General features: G+C 36.7%; 1 pseudogene; it reads right to left on the bottom strand.

Annotated features, from left to right (window-relative positions):
• Positions 1-628: 628 nt before the first annotated feature.
• Positions 629-4,105, bottom strand: LOC103412887 (phenylacetaldehyde reductase-like; annotated as a pseudogene).
• Between the last annotated feature and the right edge of the window lie 2,048 nt (positions 4,106-6,153).

The raw sequence follows: 6,153 nt of genomic DNA, 5'->3' as shown, positions 1-6,153 counted from the left end.
GACTCGCACCAATACTCAATACTTTATTTTTCCCTCATTTTGCTTTATACTTTTCTCATGGCTCACACACAAAAGTAAAAAACTAAAAACGAAATTGTTATAAGACCGGCCATAAGTGGTATTTCTCTCTAACTTGTAGGGGATGTGTTTTGAAATAAAATGGGGCAGATCCCACTAGTATGAACCTAGATGCTGAAGTTAAGGACAATATTGGTGTAAATCGGAAGAAGGTTAAGAACTAGAAGTAATACCTACTTGGGTCTCGAACGGTAGCTTTGACTGTATAACCTCTTTGCAGTAAGAGCTTCACAAGCCACGAGCCTATGTAGCCGGAGGCTCCTGTTACACACACAACCTTCGTTCCTCCACTCATTTTTTTCTGTGTCTATCTCTTACAACTTCAATTAAACCATGGTAGAGTTGGTCGTTACTTAAGGTGGAAAGTTAGCTGGCCTTCTGTGGTTCTGTTGTGTAATGGCAATCATTGTTTAGTATGCATATTGAAAAAAATAAAAAACAATATGAAAGAAAAACGTTAATTATTATTTTATCTGGTTGGAAGTCATTGTTTATGTATTAAACTGCGATTAAGAAAGGATCTGCTTATTTCATCTGCTAAAACACTGCGAACCGACAAGTCATAGGTATTATTTCGAATGATCATAAATCAAGTTTTTTCCATGCAATTCTACAATTTTATTGAATTATACAGAACGATCCGAAAACAATGTCTGAGCGTTTGAGAAGTGAACCCTGTGGGTGTCTGCATAATTAACGTAAGAAAGTCTCATTGCACTGACTTAACAAGTTTATGGGGAAATTGCATATTTCAAATCTTGAGGAAGCCCTTCTCCTTCAGGCTTTCAATTGTGTCCCTGAGAGTTACTTCCAGAGGAAGGAGATTACTTGCCAAACTTTTTGCTTTCTCTGTGGATACGTGATATTTCGGTTCTAAAGTACTGCCAACCTCACATCTGCCAGTAATGACAACAACGAAAAACTTAGAAGTATGCCACTTTCAATGTAAAATTTTCGCTCTTTTCAAAATGCATATTTTAAAATCTTAAAGGAACAAAAAAAAATGGTTTGTGCAGTGTCACCATCAAATGCACATTGTTATGAAAGCTAATGTTATTCTGCTCCCATTTGGTTTTGGCTACTTATGAGTAATCTTAGTTAATGGAAACGGCATCAATTACTTACGGAAATTTTCCAATAACTTACTTTTCAGGAAGGTGCAAAGTGGGATAAGGTTCTTGTATAATCTTCAGAACCTCATAAGCATGTGTAACATTTGCAACTAAACAATATCTTCCACTTGCTGAAGGAACTTCAAATGCCAGAATATGAGCAGTGGCAACATCCCTAACATCAACGGACCAGTAATTTGAAAGGGGTAGTGTTTCGGTACCTGCACAGGAGAGAACCAAAAGAAAATCGACTGCATGACTCACGGATCTTAAACAGAGCGGTTGAATAATTCTACTGGCTAGTAGAACTTAACAGCCCATAAAATTACTGTTTACCACATCAGTTGTATATTTCTGACCTTCTACTATGGTAACTTTTATAGGAGAAGGCCTCCATCTAAACTTGCCATGATATCTACCGCACATGAAAATAATTTTGACCTTAATCATGCAAGATCAAAAGGATAGTTGCTGAAGTTTACCTGTACCGGTTATGAAATTCCAAATCATCTCCACGGTGAGATTCAGTGTTGGCTGCAAGAGTGGACCTATCACATATGCTGGATGCATTGTAACCAAGTCAATTCCATTTGCTTTAGCGTATTTCCAGGCAGCCTCCTCAGCTAAAGTTTTTTAGAGCGCATACCAGTTCTGAACAAATAAAATAGTTTGTACTCAGTTCGTAGTTCATACTAAAGGAAGATAATACAGCACTGTTTTATGTTAAGGTTACTTGTATTTCTAATATAAGTCAAAGACTCGGGTTAACTATTTGGCAGACTTTGATTAATATACAGTTATACAGCCTAAATATGTTGTAGTCTTCTTTTTTCTTCGGAGCAATAAAAACAACACACAACAGATTGTTCAATGCTGATGATTGTGCTTGATTGTGTGCAGGTTTTGGTCCAAATTGAACTGCAAATATAGAAGGCAACCAGCGAGACATTTTGAACTCCGTCAACGCACAAACAAGTAAAGAATGGGGGAAAACAAAAGCAAGGATAAATTCCATCATTCATATCTTCTATAATTGCATCCAGACAACTAAGGTCACACTTCACAAAATCAGATTAAGTTTCCAATGGACATGGAAATAGAACAAATTAACAACGAATAAAATGTGAAATTTGGAGAAAGATAATATGTATTCCATTCGTAACTTGATCTTCTCACAATCAAGTGGATTCGAATACCATGTTTCATCCAAAACCACACCAGGGGTCAGAGGTTTCCCAATCACCGATACTGAAGCCGTAGAAGATGTTAAAACTACTCTCTTGACAGTAGGAAATTTCGCACATGATTTTAGAATATTAAGTGTTGTTCCCTTCACTGCAGGCTCAACTAGTTCTGCCTGAAACATGGAGAATAAGTAACATTACAATTTTTTTACATTAAAGTATTGGTTCGTTAAACATGTATAGAAACACACATGCGCTCGCGCCATGCTCCAGTAGAGAGAGAATGGATACAAGGTCAAGATTTATACGTTTTCATGCAACTGCCTTAGTCATTTCTGTTTTGTCTGGACTCTTGTTATAAGTTTGCTCTTGGACTGGATATTTCTCTGTAAACAACTGATGCAATACTATTTTCTTTTTTCTTATTGATAAAGACTTGACAATGCTTATTTTCAAAATTTTCAGCAACATAGTTGATGTTGGATAACAAGTTATGTATGTTTGGCGAAAAAAAGACCTGTAACCGACACACCATTACTAGAATAGTAGAATATTGGAACAATGAAGTGAAGGGATAAACCTGCGGGTCTGTGACTGAAAACTGGACAGGAGATGCTGTATGAAAAACGCCTCGACATCCATCAACTACAGTGTCAAAAGATCCTTCTTCTAATAAATCTGCTCTAAACAAATGAAGCCTTTCTTTTGCTCCATCTAGTAAGAGCAAGTGTTCTGTTTTCTTTGGATCACCTGCGGAATACACAAACACGACTAATGAGTTGAAACGAAGAAAACAACACACGTGTTGGGACTTATGTGTACTAGGCAAAGTGGCGAATGCTGACTACCCACAGTGAGGGTTAAACGGGAAACTTAGCTGCCCAGAAGTAGATTAATACGTTCTTTTGGGACCGATAATATTACTACAACAAAATTTATGAGTGAGGCCAAATGAACAAATTGAGACCCTACTTCTGCAATGTTTTGCCTGCTTCTAATAGAGTTTACTGTGCTGATTGCTGGTTAAGGGGCACACCCAAACATCATTACACCCACTTAGTTCATGCCTTTATTGCAAACTAATTTGGAAAAAGTTATTTCTAAATTAATTAGGATCAAATTTTGAAGAAAAATCATTTTAGTAACCCAAAAATGTAAATTGGTGACATACACAATTCGGGATTCAAATTTCAAGCAAAGCCCTGCTGCAACTGTATCGTTTTATCTATTCGCAGAAACTTTGGGCTAATAAGCTTGAGGCTATCTCCGAACGGGGATAAAAACTTAAAATTTAGGCCGGAATTTTCAACTATTCCTCTATACGTATGCACTCAAATTCTTCATCTCCCAATGCACGGGGACTCATAGTTTGAACTCCGGAGTCCAGGTCAAGATATATCAGAAGAATATGACTACTAGATGCTTCATTTTTCTTTCGGAAAACAGAACAGTAAACAACACCCAGAATTCAAAAACGAAAAGTACTCATAGAATTGTTTCGAAACATGAAGATTACATAAGAGCAAGTACAGAAATACTGACTTGGGTCGCGAACAGTGGCTCTGACAGCATAACCCCTTTGTAGCAAGAGCTTCACCAACCATGATGCTATGTAACCTGAGGCTCCTGTTACACACACCACCCCTCTTTCTCCACTCATCCTCTCCCTGCTGGGGTAGGAGACTATCTCAACAGCTTACAATAAAAAGTTGGGACAATGGGTGTTTATTTATTTCACAAACTTGTGGCCAAAATGGAAGAGTCCAATTCCACCGACTAGGTAAGTCGGTTTAGCAAGCTTATAAATATGAGTTTTAATGAAAAATTGTTAATACGGTTCATTTTTAACGTTAAGAATATTTTTAGCTTAAAAATCACTCATGGTACTATTCACTTACACATTTACTTTGTCCTTATAGTTAAAAGCTAAAGTAGCTAAAGTTTTCAAACAATTTTCGTTAGTTTTCTTATAAATATAAGACAGATGTATTGCGTTGTCTTTTGCTAAGCTTTCCTTTATGTCATTAATTCTAGGGAAACCAGATCAAGGATTTCGCTGACTTTTGAGTATTAGAAGCATACATACATACAGAGATACATACATACCTCGTTCTTTTGACAAATAAGTGGATCCGAGTAGCATATTTCGTCCAGAACCACATCAGAGGTCAGAGGTATTTCTTTGATCACCATAACAGAAGTCATGTAAGATGTCAAAAACCACTCTCTTGACAGCGGGGAATTTCACACATGATTTTAGAACATTGAGTGTTTCTTTCACTGCAGCAACTATTTCTGCCTGATTGTGGAGAAACATATCATTTCTGTTCAAAAGTCTTGAAAGTATGTTTGGTTCTACCTGTAACCCAGTGCCGCATACACACGATAGAATATTTGAAGCATGAAATGAAAGGACAAACCTGCAGGTGAGTGGCTGGAAATTGTGTAGGCGATGCTGTATGAAATATTCCTTCACATCGATTGAGCACAGCGTCGAAAGATCCTTCTTCTAATAATCTGCTTTGAACAAAAAAAGCCTTTCTTTGGCTCCATCTAGCGAGAGCAAGTGCTCTGTTTTCTTTGAATTATCTGTAGAATGCATGAAATAATAGAGTACTATCACTAGGGACTTGAGATACTATTAAGTTACCTTTAACTTTCTTGAACAACCTTGCAGGTTGATAAATAAAAGGCATATGGTTTTGAGTTGTGGGTTGGGTTGTTTTAGTGAATTTTGTCCTTGGTTCTAAGGACAAGTTTGCTACAAGTTTTATGCCAAGTAAAAGTTTTGTCAGGGTATGTCAAACTCCCTAAATAGAACTATTTGGACGTCAAATGAAGTTATAAAACAGGCCCAAAATGGTGGTTCTCCATTTGAGGGCATTTTGAAATAAAATGGTGCATATCTCACCTAGTATGGACACAGCCCAAATATGCCAAAAAGTCACTTTGACAGCCTTGCAAGTTGATCTTTTATTTCATCGCCTTAAATTAATCGCTTGATAGAAAATTTAAAACTTTAACATGAACAAGCCGAGAGACTCACGAACATCCTACAATTGGAATTACTCCAAATTTCAACCGTTTCGTCACTTTTTGCTCAAGAGAAAGTTGCATGTCTTACATTAGAAATATAAATCAAAGTATCAAAATTTCACCAAAATAATAACCAGAACATACTAAGAATAGAGTAAAATATATAGTATAAAATTGACTCAGCACAGGCCATAAATGGTAGTTCTCCCTAAGAGGCATTTTGAAATAAAGTGGTGCAGATCCCACTTGGTATGGACCTAGATGTTGAAGTTGAGGACAATATTGGTGTAAGTCCTAAGACGCTTAAGAGGATGTGGGCTCCAACACACTAGGATGAGGAGGGCAAACCCAAGAGCGAAAACTAAGCAAGCATAAATGTAGGACTATATCCCTTCAAACATAAAGTCCAAGGAGACATAACTTGATTTCAGAACCACGTTTGACTGCCCAGATCAAGATTTTCAGAATCTGAATTGGATCCTATAAATTTTTCTTATTGAAACAAAAACAAAATACAAAACCCGTAATTTGAAAATGAAAGCATCTGGTTGGAAGTCATTGTTCATGTATTAAACATTGACTAAGAAAGCATCTAAATATTTCATCTACTCAATATCCGCGAATCAACACATCATCGGTATTATTAAAAAAATTAAAGTTGACTTTCTTCCGTGCATTCCTGCATTTTTATTGAGCCATACAGAAGGATCTGAAAGCAATTTCTGAGCGTTTGTGTAGTTAAT

This window comes from Malus domestica, chromosome 02 (assembly GCF_042453785.1).
Source record: "Malus domestica chromosome 02, GDT2T_hap1".
NCBI lineage: Eukaryota > Viridiplantae > Streptophyta > Magnoliopsida > Rosales > Rosaceae > Malus > Malus domestica.
The sequence above is the reverse complement of the archived record's forward strand: the minus strand, read 5'-3'. Positions and strand labels throughout refer to the sequence as shown.